The following is a 17,075-nucleotide window of genomic DNA, read 5'->3' as shown; positions in this document are numbered from 1 at the left end:
TATATCTTAAACTAGAACGCATATTAACTTGCAGGAAAAGCAAGTCCTTGCTCAGCCAGTCATTGATTTTTAAATCCAGCTGGTATTTTTACAGCCTGAGTCCTAAAATCTGGCCTTCCACCCTTCCGGTGGGCATCCAGTGAGGGCCTCTTGCTGTAGTATAATTATACAGAATTCACTCAAGGTGGTGTACAGTAAGAATAGGTCAAAGATAAGCAATAGGCAATTACAGCAGTAAAAATATTCAAATAACAATACAAAGTATGGCATGGTATACTACTTACAATATCAACATGTAATAGAACATTTAATTGATAGTGAAGGGTAAAGCAAAAATGTAACATATAGTTAGGTAAGACAGTAGGAAGAGTTAGAAAGTAAGGTGACTGATTTAAAGAAAGTTGCACGTGAGGACAGAGAGATGGTTAAATATTATCTCAACTAGGGTAGGAGTGGATAAACATGTCCTGCTGCAGTATGTGCAGCCTGTGTCAATCCTCGTGTGTGTGTGTGTGAGTGAGACTAACAAATTAGTTACTTCTTCCATTAAAGGCCTGGTTGAAGAGCCAAGCTTTCACTTGCTTCCTGAAGTTGAGATAGTCTTGTGTTAAGCGGAGCCTTTCAGGGAGTGCATTCCAGAGTGTGGGGGCTACTCTGGAGAAGGCTCGCTTGCGGGTATCCCATTGTGTAATGTCTTTTGGAGAGGGTGTGGTTAGTAAAAGTCCTTGTGTGTGTGTATGTATATATATATATATATATATATATATATATATATATATACACACTTTACAATATATAAACCAAGAATGAGAGACCATGCCATCCTAGAGAGCAGACGTGTTGCTCAGAGCTCTCCATTTCCTATTTTGAAATGCCTATGAGACTGAAGAAAATTGCCCCATAAGCTCTGGGGTGGCAACTAGTACCCTTGTACTCACCCAATGCAAAATTACTGCTGGGCATTCGACAGCTACTGGGGCAAGCCCGCTTGGATTGCCGTAGGGCAGGGCTCAGCCTTCCTCATCCTTGGGCAGTAGCAATTTGCTCACCCCCGAAGAGACAGTGCCGCCATCCAAACCGGCACTGCAGCATGCAGAAAGCCTTGAAGATGCTGGTCTTCCATCTGACAGGAGCTATACTGGGGTTTCCCAGGAGAGAATCACCAGAGGTTATGGCGTCTGAATTGCAGAATGCAAGTCTGCTGGGACCAGTAGGTGAGAATGGCAGCAATGGAACCATCATTTGATAAGGTCAAACGGAGATCCTGGATCTCTCTGAGTCGCAGGAGCTGCCTGAGGTGCCCTGGATTTGAAAGGATAAGACCTGCATCTTTACTTTAGAGGAGATTTGGAAAGCGATAGTGTTCCTTGGTCAGACAATAACAGCACAGAGTTCAGCCCAAGTGGGGAAAATACATACCATGGAGCAAAAAGTTGTGATAATGGAACATTAAGTGGAGGTTTTTGAGTTTCAAGTGAATGTGTTGAAACATTTAGTGGAAAAGCAAACTACTTTTGTTTAACAAGTAGATTCAGCAGCTTCTATTTTGATTAAAGAACAGTCAAGTTTGGAACTTAAATGTGAAAATTTGGAGAACCAAGTACACAGGAGGAATCTTTGATTAATACATTTTCCCAGGATACCAGGAGTTTCTGCTCAGGAAATGTTTAAAAAAATATTTGCTGAAGATACTTTGCATTCCTAAAAAGCAGGGCTTTTTTGAGGGGTTACTTGGGGGTACTGAGTACCGGCACCTTTTCCACTGTTTGTTAAACTTGACCCATGGTTCTCGTATTTTAATGAAAGAGCTCAGATTCTACATACAAATTCTGCCTTGTCATAGATTCTATGACTGGTTGCAGGGGTCCTGGCTATTGTGAGGTGAGTCCCTCAATGATCACTCCACCCCTGAAGGGTGGCATGGCATTTGAGTACGGGCACCTTTTTTGCTACACAAAATGCACTGCTAAAAAGTCATTACCTCCTGCCTCTAGGGTATTCTATCTTCCTCTATATAAGCAGTAGAAAGAGAGATGGATCATTTGTCACCTATTTCAGAAGATAGTTTGAATTTAACTGCTTTCCTTGAATCATCTAAAGAGGAACTTGGAATTCCAGTCACGCTGATTGCAACTATGGCTTTGGATTATGACAGAGACTGGCTTCTGAGGCTTTATTTCCGACACAGAGACACTGCGTTTTGTACTTTGAAAGTTCTTATGTTTCCCGATGTGGCCAAAATTACTCAGAGACCTTGCAAACAATTCCTATTTTTGAGTCCTAGAGTATTCCCCTGGGGCTCTTTTTCTTTTGAAGTTTCCTTGCAAGTGTATGGTTAAATATAAGAATGAGAATTATATTTTTTGATCCTTCACAACCATTGATGTTTCTCAGTAACATAACAGTGGATCAAGGTCAAGCATTGGCAGCTCCTGCTTCTTTTGAGGGTCAGGGAGAATAGTTCTGAACCTCTTTCTCTAATTGATTAGGTTACCTGCACTTTAGGATATTATTTCCTTATTAAGCTAAATGCTAATTTCTACTGTATGGTTTGATCTCCCGCCTCTCTCCAATAATTGTGGACTTTTGGAATGGTATATTAATTGATTTCCTGGTATTTAATGTGAGAATTATATATTATTTTCTGTAAATGCTGCTCCATTTCTATTTCAAGAATGTTTTCTTGATATATATATTTTGTAAACTTAATAAAACTTACAGGGAAAAAAATCCCAAGAATGAACCTTGTACAGAAAATCTGATTCAAAAGAAATTAAAGAAAGTAAAACATACAATACAAATATAAAAATAGGAAAATTCAGCTCAAGTCCACAATAACAGGAGATCCAATATGGAGGCACAATACAAGATAAAATAAAAATGAGTTAAAAGGCAGGATCTGCATGTTCATCACAACAGCAAAGCCATAATCATGCAATCGGGTTCTACTAACAAACCCCTCTTCGTGGACCAACACTGGGATTTTCTTGGATGCCAAACCCCCCCCCCCCCCCCCCCCCCCCCCCCCCCCCCCCCCCCCCCCCCCCCCCCCCCCCCCCCCCCCCCCCCAAAACAGTCAAATGTGCTGGATCACCCAAAATATACGTATTAGAGTGATGGGATTATGCATTTAAAGGGAGATTTCAAGAAAAAAAAAAAAGAGGTCCCGAATTGCAACACTATAGGTCAAAGCAACAAAAATTGCCTCCTCCTTTCTGAGTTTCTCAATAAAAATCTGGAAAGGCCCTTAATTTGGCACCCATAAAATTCTTCTCCTTCCTGTTAAAATAATTTTTCAATATCCACTATTTATTTTACATACCAAAAAAAGTCACCACCAAAGTTGCACCAGATGATATTTCAGTATAACAGCTGCCACCAGTAAGTTCCAAATAATCTACTGTGAAATCTAATCTTCCCACATTTTGTTGGCTGTTTGCAGAAGGAAGGTAATAATAAGCCATAATGAAGCACCAAGCTTGAACATTTCTAGACAATATCTTTGGAACGTTTCTTCCGGTGAAATATTCAGAAACTTCATTAATCATCATCGTTGTTTATCAAATCTCAAGAAAGAGTACAAGATTAATTAAGCACAAAGCTGAAGGGCGGTCTAGGCTTCCTAATGCTCTTGTGTCCAAATTGGAATATCCTGCAGTAACAGTATCACGAGTCTATATAAACCCCAAAAGAGAGAGAGAGAGGACTCACAATAGAAATTGTTGCAATTGATGTTTTAATAAGGTGATATTACAAATGTTTGCGCTAAGGAGTTGTGAATTTTTTAACCAAGATATTAAAACACTCCAACATCAATCGATACACAACTGAGCACTCATCGATTGACCCCTGAAGAAGGCTGCTATAGCCGAAACACGGCCATGTTGGGTCCAAATAAAATTTTCATTGGAGCATCTTATCCTGGTGTGGTGACTGATCACTTGAAATTGGTTCCTTTCCACCCTTTTGCTGCTGTGCCACCGACACAAAGATAAACATATCCCTATGAGGGTGTGGCCCTGCACTAGACACCTATGAAGTTCAGCTCTCTTACTTTACTGGCTGTCTCCCTCTTGGCTCTAGACACAGATTTATGCAGACCCAGGAGGAACTACTTGAATAGAAAAGGTTGGCATGTTTAGCAGATCAGCTGCCTTTGACCTTCTTCCATGTGCACACTAGCACAGGAGCCGACTCTGTGGGTGCTGCGGGTGCTTGAGCACCCCCAATATTGAGAAAATTCCTTGTATGTGTCCAAGGAAGGGTTATTTCCACAGGGCTTAGCACCCCCAATAATTTTGGAAAGTTGGCTCCTATGCACAGTGGGATATTCAGTCTCTAGGTTTCTCTGTTTGTTGTGTTGGGAAAGTGAAAGTTGAGATTGGAAATTACCTTTCCGAGGCTGCTCCACCCACTGCACCTGCTGCTGGTCCGGGGGAGGGACCTAGAGGCTGAACCTCCAGCAAATACAGAAAGCCAATCCCCATGATCTGACCAGGAAGCTGGAGAAAATCAGGTAAGGCAGAGGGCCGGGGGCTCCTATTAAAGCAGAGCCTGGCTTTTATGTAATATTTGGTCTGCTTGGGTTCTGGTGGTAATACGTGGTACCAAAGGACCTTTCCCATACTGAAAAAGGGTCCCGAGTTTCTTACTTCCTGGTTATAACCCCCCTCTCTAGGCAAATCACTTCCTTCTTAACTCCTCTGATGTTCCCTCATCCTATCCCCCATATACAAAAAGTGACTGTTTTGATTTAAACCCCCCCCCCCCCCCCCCCCCCCCCCCCGTTGCAGTTTCAGGTCTCCCTTAAGCAATAGGGGATCTCTCTATTTTGGGACAGAGGTAGAGGTGATAGAACTTTGTGGTTTTAGAGGCGCTTCAGGTTTTCATGATACATGAGCCCAATTGTTTTCGGCACCTCCTTTAGAAACAAATATTGTTTCGCCTCCCCTGGACAGTGGTAAGTAAGGCAGAGTGATGCACAAATGGAAAAGAAGGAAATATCCTGGGGGGGGGGGGGGGGGGGGGTTGTATGTGCAAGTTATAGACAAGTTCTGGGGAGAACTAAACAGAAGTTCCAAGAGAGTACGTGTAAATAAGGCAGAACGAGAAAGAGTTAAATATTGAAGCAACCGGCTTTTGTGTAACCTCCGAGTACAAGGAAGACTTTGCTCTCTCCTTCGCAACAGTCACCGACCTGGCACAAAATAGTGCCATGTTGGACCACTCGAATGCACAAAAATAAAGGTTAGCAACAAACTGAAGAACTTATGAAACATTGCATCATTCCCCCATCTCCAATTCTTTGCATGCATACGCCAGGCGCACCTCTAAACCAAAGCTCCTGCCTAACCTTCCTGTACTCGGGACGGTCATACCGCGATGACCCTGATGGTAACAGCGGATGCTTAGTTAGATTCTCCCGTCTCTGGTTAAAAGTTAGCTTGGATAAGCAGTAAAGTGGCCAAAGGTTTTGCTTCCCCCAGAGACCTGCAGCTACACACAAACATCGTTTGACTTCCTGGTAATTGTGCAGAAGCCCAACCTTGTTTATTGCTTAAACGTCATATTCTGGAGGAAGCAGGATGAAAAGAAAGACCTACTCAGGTACTAAACAGACAGGCTTTATGCTTGACGTGTGCTGAGTGCCAGATTCAACTCTGGCCACCTAGACTAGAAGGACCCTGCAGTATCTGTTTACATGTACTATATGCCTATGTGCTGAGCTTTGAAGTCATGGATCTGCTCTGCTCTTTGTCTGGTGCTGAATGTTCAGGATGGATGGGAAGCTTCACAATGTGAACCATGCACGTTTGACCTGATTCTTTTAAGGGGGGAGGGGGAGGATGGCAGTTCTCTCCTGCTCTTTCCGGCTTCCAGTTCAATTGCAACCAGGGCTGGGATCTGCGCCCACACTACTTGTAATTCTATAAAGCTCTGTTCTCTCTTCCCTACATTGAAATCTGTTTAGCTTTTCTTGGTAAGAGAGCTGTTTCATTCTCTTTACCATTTTGGTTGCCCCATGGATGTAACATAGTAACATAGTAGATGACGGCAGAAAAAGACCTGCACGGTCCATCCAGTCTGCCCAACAAGATAACTCATATTTGCTGCTTTTTGTGTATACCCTACTTTGATTTGTACCTGTGCTCTTCAGGGCACAAACCATATAAGTCTGCCCAGCACTATCCCCGCCTCACAACCACCAGCCCCTCCTCCCAACCACCGGCTCTGGCACAGACCGTATAAGTCTGCCCAGCACTATCCTCACCTCCCAACCACCAGCCCTGCCTCCCAACCACCGGCTCTGGCACAGACCGTACAAGTCTGTCCAGCACTATCCCCGCCTCCCAACCACCTGCCCCTCCTCCCAACCACCGGCTCTGGCACAGACCATATAAGTCTGCCCAGCACTATCCTCACCTCCCAACCATCAGCCCTGCCTCCCAACCACCGGCTCTGGCACAGACCGTACAAGTCTGTCCAGCACTATCCCCGCCTCCCAACCACCAGTCCCGCTGCCCACCACCGGCTCTGGCACAGACCGTACAAGTCTGTCCAGCACTATCCCTGCCTCCCAACCACCAGCCCCGCCTCCCGATCTTGACTAAGCTCCTGAGGATCCATTCCTTCGGCACAGGATTCCTTTATGCTTATCCCACGCATGTTTGAATTCCGTTACCGTTTTCATTTCCACCACCTCCCGCGGGAGGGCATTCCAAGCATCCACTACTCTCTCCGTGAAAAAATACTTCCTGACATTTTTCTTGAGTCTGCCCCCCTTCAATCTCATTTCATGTCCTCTCGTTCTACCACCTTCCCATCTCCGGAAAAGGTTTGACTATTAAATTTGAGCACCAGTGATAGTACTGCAAGTCACTTTTTCTATCACTTTTTAATTTCCAGTGGAGTCTGGAAATCCAGATATACTGTACCTAGTGGCTCAGTCTTGCTCACATGCATAAGGGCTGGCTCAAGGAATTATGGTGCCCTAAGCCAACTTGCTTCAGCCTCTCCCCCTCCCCATTGCTTCCAACGTTGGTGCCCCCCCCCCCCTGTGGGTCCAGCATTTCTCCCTCACTTGCTTGGTCCAGCATCTCTTCCTAACTCTCTGGTCCAGTCTCTCTCTCCCTCCCTCCCTCCCTCCATCTTCCACCACAGTCCTGTACACTTTACCTTGGTTGCCAGCAGCAGCAGAATGAACAGCAGGCAGCTTTTTGGCCTATCCAGGCTGCATCTTCCGTCTGCTGCGTCCCACCCACAGGAAATCGCATTAGAAAAGGTGGGACGCAGCAGAGGGAAAATGCAGGGGTGGGCTGAAAGGCACCTTCTGTTCATGTTGCTGCTGCTGTCAGCATCAGCAACCAAGTTAAGTGCACTCAGTGGAAAAAGGAGGGAGAGAAGGCTTTAGACCAGGTGACATCAGGGGCTGGATTGTGGCACCCTTTATCACCCGGTGCCCTGAGCCAGTGCCTCACCTGGTCCAATGGTTAAGCCGGCCCTCACATGCATAAATGTTAATATTTTGCTGGATCCAGGTGAGATGTACTTATATAATAGTATAAATGTGATGCTGTGGTTGGAGCATAGATCTAAGAAGCTGCAAGTCACTTAACCCTCCATTGACCCAGGTACAAATAACATAGTAGATGACGACAGAGAAAGACATGTACGGTCCATCCAGTCTGCCCAACAAGATAAACTCATATGTGCTACTTTATGTGTATACCTGACTTTGATTTGTATCTGCCATTTTCAGGGCACAGACTGTAGAAGTCTGCCCAGCACTAGCCCCGCCTCCCAACCACTAGCCCCGCCTCCCACCACCGGCACTGCCACCAATCTCGGCTAAGCTTCTGAGGATCCATTCCTTCTGAACAGGATTCCTTTATGTTTATCCCACGCATTTTTTTGTATTCCGTTACCGTTTTCATCTCCACCACCTCCCGCGGGAGGGCATTCCAAGTATCCACCAGTATCTCCATGAAAAAATACTTCCTGACATTTTTCTTGAGTCTGCCCCCCCCCCTTCAATCTCATTTCATGTCCTCTAGTTCTACCACCTTCCCATCTACGGAAAAGGTTCATTTGCGGATTAATACCAATAAGTATCTGTATACAATATACTGCCTTTCTGTGGTTACAATCAAATCCCATCACCTTTCTATTTCCCTGGAGAGATCACAGTTCCCTTCCTCTCTCCACTGTCTGATCTTGAGCAAGACATCTGACCTTCTCTACTCAGATTTAGGGTCAGATCCACAAACCTGCATGATACTGTTATTTAATGCAGTCCCCATTAATGTCAGCGAGGCCTTTTAGTAATAATGCAGATTAAAGTGCAATAACAGGCATTTCTGCTTTTAATGCAGGCTAGTAAATCTAGCCCTTAGATTACTAGGAAAAGTGTGAAGTCAGATAAAGCTGGAGTTGAGTTACATATGGAAATTTTAAATACCCAAATTTGACAAATCTCAACTGGGCAGACTAGATGTGCTAATTTGATTTTTATCTGCCATCATTTATCATGTCACACATTATCTTGTATAGCACTGTGTACATTGTTGGCCCTTGTGTAAATAAATGCCATAATCATTATTAAAGCAAGATTTCATGTGGTTGGAAGATCTCAGTGTGACAGTGCTCATGCTGACTTTCACATGAGCAAATGCTGTAAGATAACTCTCACTCACTGAGCCATTCCTGTTAAGGATGTTGTTTCCTGTTGTCTAAGGGGATTTCATTTTATTTGTTTGCATTTGGTTATTTTATCAATTTCTACTAATAAAGTGCACTCTTTGGAAATAGTTTATGCTACGTGTAAAGAAGGCTCACTATTTTCCCGAGTTTGCACATGCACAATGGTTCACACGTTGCTAGTTCCACTCTCAGGAAATACTGTGTACTGTTTTTGAAACAGTGCTATTTCCACATAGTACGCACTATTATCAGCAAATGATAAACCACAAAATGTAAGCTTTTCTGCTCATTTTCATTTGGTAACAACCAGGGGCGTAGCTAGGTGGGGCCACTGGGGCATGGTCCCCCACAGATTTAGCCCTGGCTCCCTCTACTTTCGACCCCCCCTCCCGCCACCGACCTCCCGCCGCCCTGGTACCATTGTTGGTGGGGGTCCCCCAACCCCCGCCAGCCGAAGTCTTCTTCAGCACGCGTCTCCGGCACCCTTCGCTGATCTGTTTCTGTGAGTCCTGATTCCTGACGTCCTGGCAGAGGAGGGTTGGTGGTGGTGGGGGGTTAGGGGGGGTCGGCAGTGGCAGGGGGGGTTAAAAGTGGTGGGGGGTCGGCGGAGGCGGGGTAAACTGTGCCCCACCCCCACCTCAGGCTCTGGACCCCCCCTCCTGCTGAGGTCTGGCTACGCCCCTGGTAGCACATGATATAGGTACATCGTTGCAAATAACAGCCCATCCCTAATTATCTCTCTCTTAATTATCGGTTTGCTGCATTAATGACTGCATCTTCTCTCTCTCTCTCTCTCTCTCTCTCTCTCTCAGAGCTGTGAGAAGTCTCTCCAAGGACAGCCAGCATGTCTCAAACTGGCAATCTGGGGGCAGATATTGAGTCCCAGATAAATGATGCCTTGAGCCGTCTGGCAAGCAAACAGATGTTCCAGTCCGACTGGGATATTGCCGCCTTTGTCATATTCTTTACTTTTATAGGTAAGAGGGGGTGAGCCATTCAGCACACACCAGTGGATGAAGAGAGACACAGCATGACAAGACAAGGAAAGGGAAAGGGAATGGGATTTGTTATGCTTTTCTGTGGTTATACTCAAAGTGGTTTACATATTATATACTGGTGCTTATTTTCTACCTGGAAGTGTAGCCAGGTTGTGACACCAAGGTGAACAGAGAGTGGACTGCGTAGGTGTGTGCACGAGCAACATAGACGTGACAGACTGCTGAAAAATAGACGCTGTTGGAAGTCCATTTGGGGGAGTGGTCGCTTCCCTGGTGCCCCCACCTAGCTACACCTCTGATTAAGTGACTTGTCCAGATTCACAAGGAGCTACAGTGGGAATCAAACCCGGTTCCCCTGACCCTCAGCATGCTGCACTAACCTTTAGGCTGCCAGCCCACTTCTAAAAGGAGGTGATAAGGAAGGAAAGATTTTTTTTTTTTTTTTAGATCCAAAGAAAAGGGCAAAACCAGTCTGTTGAAGGAAGGAGCAGTATGACCTGTGGAGTCGCCAGGTTTTAACTGTTTTGAGGTTGAGAACCCCAATATGACTCTTGGGGAAAAGGCAGTCCCTCTCAGAACTTCCAGTGCCCCACAGCATAAATAAACATGTTTTTTTTCTCCTTTTTTTTTTTTCCATTCCATTTCTCCTCCTTTGTCTAGCTTTTTATCTCCTTTTCTACATTTTAACTATGTTTGTCTCCCCATTTCATTTACCTACTACTACTTATCATTTCTATAGCACTACCAGAGCTATGCAGTGCTGTACACTTGAACATTGAAGAGACCAGTCCCCTGCTTCACAGAGCTTACAATCTAATTGGGACAGACAAACAGGACAAATAAGGGATAAGGGAAATGTTTAAGGTGGGAATGATTAGAACAGACATGGGTACTGAACAAGTGAATAGGGGTTAGGAGTTAAAAGCAGCCTCAAAAAGGTGGGCTTTTAGCCTTGATTTGAAGATGGCCAGAGATGGAGCTTGATGTACTGGCTCAGGAAGTCTATTCCAGGCATATGGTGCAGCAAGATGAAAGGAATGGAGTCTGGAGTTGGCAGTAGAGGAGAAGAGTACAGATAAGAGGGATTTACCCAATGAACAGAGTTCCTCACACAGCTGTTCCCGTTCCTCACGCCGCAGCTGATCTAGCCGCTGTTGCTCTAGCATGTAGATCCGCCGGATCTCAGCTGGAGTGGCATCTGGCCCTGCCAAACTCACAAACCATTGTCCACAAGGAGTCTGATCTCCCCTCAGAAGAAATCTGCCACACCCAGTCCTGCGTCTCCACCTCGCTGAGGCCATCTGGTTGCTCTTGTGTTAGGACAGGCATCTACAGTGTCTGCTGGCCACTGCCAGTTGCCATCAGAATGCTGCTAATCTGCCTAACGCTACCAAAAAAAAAACCTTAACAGGAAAAGGACCCTGTTACTTGCTGCACTTGTTCACCGTGCTCTGTGTCTGGAGGTTACAGAGTAAAAAAAGACTCTGAACCACTCAGTGGATGGTGACCCTCATGCCACACACTGAGCCTGACAATCCCACCACTGCCACAAAAAAGGACAAGGTCTGTCACGAAACGCCTAGCCACCCGCCTGGGATTACCCCGTGGTCACTTAGAGGATCTATCCCCAGCATAACCTCAGGTCAGCCTGCACCTGCTGACTTGTGACTCTGCACTACCACACTCCTCCCACGACTGGGTCACAACCGCGTCTGGGCTTGTCTATCACTCTCAAATTATCCCCAGTGATTTCTAGGTTACTGGGGCCACACTACCAGTGGCCCAAAGTTCCCAGAAACCACTCACAGACCCAACCACAAACCACCAGGATTCTTTATCATTACAGACAGAGAGGCAATAAACTAAATGTTGTTTATTGTCTTTTAAAAATTAAACAGTGGAACATAATAGCACAATTAGCAACCAATAACAAGTAACTGAAATATGGATCAATTATAACACGAAGTAACACATTACATACTTCCTAGAAAGTATCTGGGGAGATCAGGACATATAATTCACCAAGCCTCAGCAAGGGATCAGTCTCTCTTTTCTTCCGGTCTAAGACTGAAGCAACAGCCAATACTGCTGGGTAATTTTCAAACTCCAGACCAACCAGAGCCCAGGTCAACAAGTTTTAAAAGTTTACTGCTGCTTGCTGCCTGCTTGTAAAGAAAAGAAACATTCAGTTCCCTATAACAGTTTTACAGCAAAGAAACACCACCTGCTGGCCAAATAGGAGAATACACCTCAGGCCATAATTAAAACAGGAAGATATCTGATACATTTTACAGGCTTAAAAACACATTGTTTCTTCACACTGATCATCTTATTCTGACCCAGCCCAGCCTTGAAAGAATATCAGCTTCTGGCTGTCTTAAGCCCCCATCTCACTGTGCTCAGATATTAGGACTATAAAGCACAGCAGGTAGTTGGTTGCAGATTTTAAAAACTCAGCAGAAGTGGCTCAGGTATCCACAAATATAATTTCTCTAGTGAGTTTCCATTTTTGTACAGCGCCATATGCAGGACACCGGACCCAAAATCATTTAAACAAAGTGACATCTGCTGCTTCAGTATGAAGTGTTACATGAATGGAAGTGAAGGAGACTGGATATTATGCAAAGTCAGTTTGTACAGATGAATTTGATTTACTGTAATTACTTCTTAAGGAAGATCAGCAAAGAAGGGACCTTTTGGAGGGAAGGGATGGGGGAATAAGGAGGAAACCTGTAAGGATGGTGCCAAGAAAGAGGGTCCCATGAGATACTGGGCTTCTTGTATAATTGTACCTAAACTTGTTTTACCTGGTGTAGAGAAAGTGTGTTCGCTGAAAGGAAATCATAAGATGTGGGTGAGATTTTCTGTATTGACTCTGTTCTGGGAGGGGAGCACGGCACTTGCGTAAGATTCATCTGCTCCATTGTCCTACTGGAAAAATCTCTTATAAAGAGGCTCCAAGCACATTGTGTACCTGCATTTGGTGCTGCAGGAGCAGAATTGACCCGTCTCTACGGCAGTGCAGCTTGCATGCTCTTTAATAAGAGCTCCGGGGGTAATATGCGTGAGCCAATCCTCAGACACGAGAGACTGCTTCATTTCCTCTGCTTCGTGTTTCAAGTCAAAAAGATCAATAATTAAATGAAGTTCAATTGATCACTGCAGTCTAGTCAAAGTAAAATCTCCGTGTGGTTCGTGAATAAATGAAACTTGCCCTTTTCCTTCTAAAGTGAGGCTTTTGTTACTTGCCGTGCTTGTGAATTCCCAGACAGACTGCAGCAGAATAACATTGGGAGCCATGTCGGAAAGTTTTGTAAATATGCAGACCATCTGTGTGCCACTGCAAACCATTCTGAGCAGGGAGTGTCTAGGCCGGGTTCATTCCTCACATGCCCATGTGCACAAGATCTTTACCCACTTCCCCTCCACTAGTAGGCTGGAGAGAGGAGGGAACTCGCCAGTGAGATGTCAAATTGTTGGGCCTCCCCAAACCTACTGGGGTTCACATTTAATATTATCATCAATGTATTATCTTACCTAACCGACTCACTTTTAACCCATTGGTGTCCTTTGTGGTGCAAGCATCTCTGGGACATCTCCCACACCTATTAAGTGCAGCGGGCTTCGATCCTGGTGAACTGGGTTCAATTCCCACTGCAGCTCCTTGTGACTCTGGACAAGACATTTAACCCTCCAGTGCCCCAAGTACAAAATAAGTACCTGCATATAATGTGTAAACCGCTTTGATTGTAACCACAGAAAGACGGTATATCAAGTCCCATCCCTTTTCCCTTTCCCTAATAGGATTTCTGGTCTGGAAGGAGCTCCATTTGCGATGACTGTGCTGAAAAGGCATCAGGTCATATTGAAACATGCCCCCTCCCCCCCCACCAAATCCCACTGTAACTGCATGACAGTCAATATATAACGAACATTGAAACAGAGCACATATCCTAGTCTTCCACTCATGTCGGTGAAATGAGCAAAGCATGATTCAGTACAGGCATGTGCCTAATCAGATAAAACAAAGCTATGCATCAAAGAGGCATCAACCCACAACTGAAGCCCACTGCACTAAGGGATCCTTTTACTAAGCTGTGAGAAAAAATGACCTTGATGCACCCTTACATGGGTTTCTCCCATGCACTAAGGCCTTTTTGTATTTATGGCCATGCGCTAATGTTGCTATTACCATATGGCCATTAAAATATTTTACTGCATAATTACTTAACCGCCACCCAGCTTGTAGGTGGTAAGGGCTCATGCAGTATTCCAACGCTAACTTAGTAGCATAGGAATGCCCACTGTCTGCCCCTGACACGCTCCCTCCCAAAAAATTAAAAATGTTTTTTAGTGCATGGTTAGTATGTGCTAATCTGGCAGCTACCACATCATGCCTGAGCACGTCCTGTGGTAGGCCATTTTAAGCTGTGTTAGCGCCTAACAACTTAGTAAAATGGGCCCCTAAGATTCTTATGCTCAGGACCGCCTTTCCAGAGTTTAAAAAGGGGTTAGACGGTTTCCTAAAGGACAAGTCCATAAACCACTACTAAATGGACTTGGGAAAAATCCACAATTCCAGGAATAACATGTATAGAATGTTTGTACGTTTGGGAAGCTTGCCAGATGCCCTTGGCCTGGATTGGCTGCTGTCGTGGACAGGATGCTGGGCTCGATGGACCCTTGGTCTTTTCCCAGCGTGGCTTTACTTATGTACTTTCTAGATTCCCATGTAAAGCGGCAGCCTGTCCTCCTCTGTTGGAGCTGAGAGCATAGGAGCTGGTTCTGTGGGTGCTTGAGCACCCCAATATTGAGAAAATTTCATGTATGTGTCCAGGGAGGGGTTATTTCCATTGGGCTTAGCACCCCCCAATTTTGAAAAGTTGGCTTCTATGGCTGAGAGCAGCTCATCTCATGCAAATGATGGGGCTGAACATCACCGGGGGTTACATATGTGCTGTGCCACTGTGGCACATGCTCTCGCTGGAAGGAAATAGTTGAAGCAAAACCCCTGAGAGCTAATAAATATCACCATGCAATTGCCTTTTCATATTGTGAGAGCCTATGATAATTTGAGATCTGTGGGCCTGTTTATTAAAAAGCTTTTCCCACAAGCATACAATGGAACAAAAACTTTTATTAAATTATGGCTTTCATTTTCTTCTTTACTGGCTGTTTTTTCTACTTTGTTTATGCGAATTAATTAGTTTCTGGCAGTTTGCATCTGCAGCAATAATAAAACTAAACAGTCCCAATTTGATATGCTAATTCAATGTAATAATCGAGAATAAAATGCAGGGGATCATGTGATGAGCGCATGGAGAGCAGATGCCTGTGGAGCTAACTCCCCAAAAAACCTTCAATAAAGAACTGTAAGAACCTTCCACAAAGGTATAAGGCACTGGAGACAATGTTGGACTGCCCCAAGCCACAGAACGGATGGGCAGAAGAGGCAAGTGGCAATAAAACAAACGAAATGGCTGGAAAGTTACAGTACAGCACCAAGGAGAAGAAAAGGTATGCAGAGGACAAGATGGTGGATGAGGCAAATGTGCCGATCTTTACGCTTCAAGAAGAGGCTACATACTAGAGAATGACATGGAGGACGGGGACCAGCATTATCCAAGGGGACATAGCCCACAGGGACGGGGTGCGGACAGAGCCTGAGGGGACGGGGCGGGGATGGGGATTTCCCATGGGGATGGGGCGGGGATGGGGACAAACTTTGTCCCCATGTCATTTCTACTTTGAAGCCTGTTAATGAACTGGACTGCTATTTATGTTTGAGCGATGCAGTTGACAATATTTTGATTTTTTGGGGAAAAACAAGCAAACATGCTGGCCACAACTAGCAAAATTTGCATGGGGGATCCTGTACATCCTGCTACCAGCACATCTTCTAAGAAGACATGTGTTTACCTACATCTTCTATTGCAGGATGGACTGTGGAAGACAGGAGAGCTAGACTGAATCCTGAGATTGCTGATGACTTAATCATCCACAGTTTAAAAAATCAAAACGGTGCTACATAGGGCATATTTCTCCCCTCTAGGGCATACAGAACAGGTTGTTTTTGTACCCCTGGACATTTTTTTTTTTATATTCAATCATTTTATTGACATAAAAAGAAAACAAAGTAATCCACATCAACAGGTAAGTAGCAGATTGGACAATACATAATTACTTCACTGTTATTCTATCACCAAACATCATCATCAATTTTTAGTTTTCTCCCTTCCCTCCCTTGAGATTCCAGCGATGCCGAAGGCACAATCCCGATCGGGGAATCCCCAGGGGACTTGACTCTGATGTCCCCCCAGGACCCCCCAGAACGGTACATCCGCATCAACTCAATCCCACCTCCCCTCCCTGAAACTCAGTAAGTATCCTGGGAAAGAATGTCCGGAGCTCCATGAGCCAGTCAAATGTTCAAGAGGGTACTTTTAGCTGATGGGGGCATAGAGTCCAAAAACGGGCCCCATCTCGAGCAGAATTTATCCAACTCCGTCGCATTTCCATCTTTTATCATCATTCTCTCTGAACGCAGTAGTTGCACCATCCGCATTCGCCAAGACTGGAGTGAGGGGCCTCTTGAAGATAACCAGTCCACTAGAATAGTCTTTTTTGCAATCAGTATGGCTCGCTGAACAAATAGAGTGAGCCCTCTCGGCCGGGGAACCTGTAAACAAGGCTTCCCGAATAACAACATCGGAGAGCGTGACCATCTAGTTCTCCACAAAGAAGAAACCCGACTTAGTAAGGTTATCCAAAAATTTTTCACTGCTGGGCAAGTCCAATACATATGCCCTAAAGTCGCTCCAACAAAATGACACTTGGGGCATGCTCCATCAGGGGAAATCCCCACATGAAACGCCTGCCTAGGCGGCATGTGCATCCGGAACACAAAGCGGTATTGTAATTCCCAGTAGTCTGCTGAAGGCGACCCTCTGTTAAGGGCCAACACATGTTCTTTAAGTAATTCAGCTGAGATGACTGCCTCCAAGTCTCTGCTCCAAGCCTCCGCATATTGAGTAAAATCGGGCTCTGCAGCTGTGTCTTTGATATGTCGGAGGTGAAACCTCAATGGAACCCTGCTGTGCTCCCAACGAAAATGCCATTGGTAATTCCTCCTGTACGTCCTCCGCCAAGGCCTCCCAAGACAAGCTCCTCATGTAGTGACGCAACTGCCAATAATGGAAATAGTCTTTAGGGCGGAGAAGGCCACGATCTTGCAGCTTCTGAAATGATTGCAGCTTTCCTTCTCGCGTTAGGATCTGGAAGATATAGACCACACCTTGCGTCTTCCATTGTTCAAAAATTTTATATATCAAACCAGGTTGAAACTCAGGGTTCCCGCAGATTGGAAGCAATGGAGTA

The 17,075-nt window shown here is 45.0% G+C and overlaps 1 long non-coding RNA gene across 1 annotated transcript in view; it reads right to left on the bottom strand.

The window, feature by feature from the left end:
* Nucleotides 1-571: 571 nt before the first annotated feature.
* Nucleotides 572-17,075, bottom strand: part of LOC115476468 — a 21,109-nt gene continuing 4,605 nt past the window's right edge. The window contains exon 4 of the long non-coding RNA XR_003943182.1: nt 572-585. This is a non-coding gene — a long non-coding RNA (uncharacterized LOC115476468). The remainder of the gene's footprint in view (nt 586-17,075) is intronic.

The sequence above is a fragment of the Microcaecilia unicolor genome, chromosome 8 (assembly GCF_901765095.1).
Source record: "Microcaecilia unicolor chromosome 8, aMicUni1.1, whole genome shotgun sequence".
Classification (NCBI taxonomy): domain Eukaryota; kingdom Metazoa; phylum Chordata; class Amphibia; order Gymnophiona; family Siphonopidae; genus Microcaecilia; species Microcaecilia unicolor.
The sequence above is the reverse complement of the archived record's forward strand: the minus strand, read 5'-3'. Positions and strand labels throughout refer to the sequence as shown.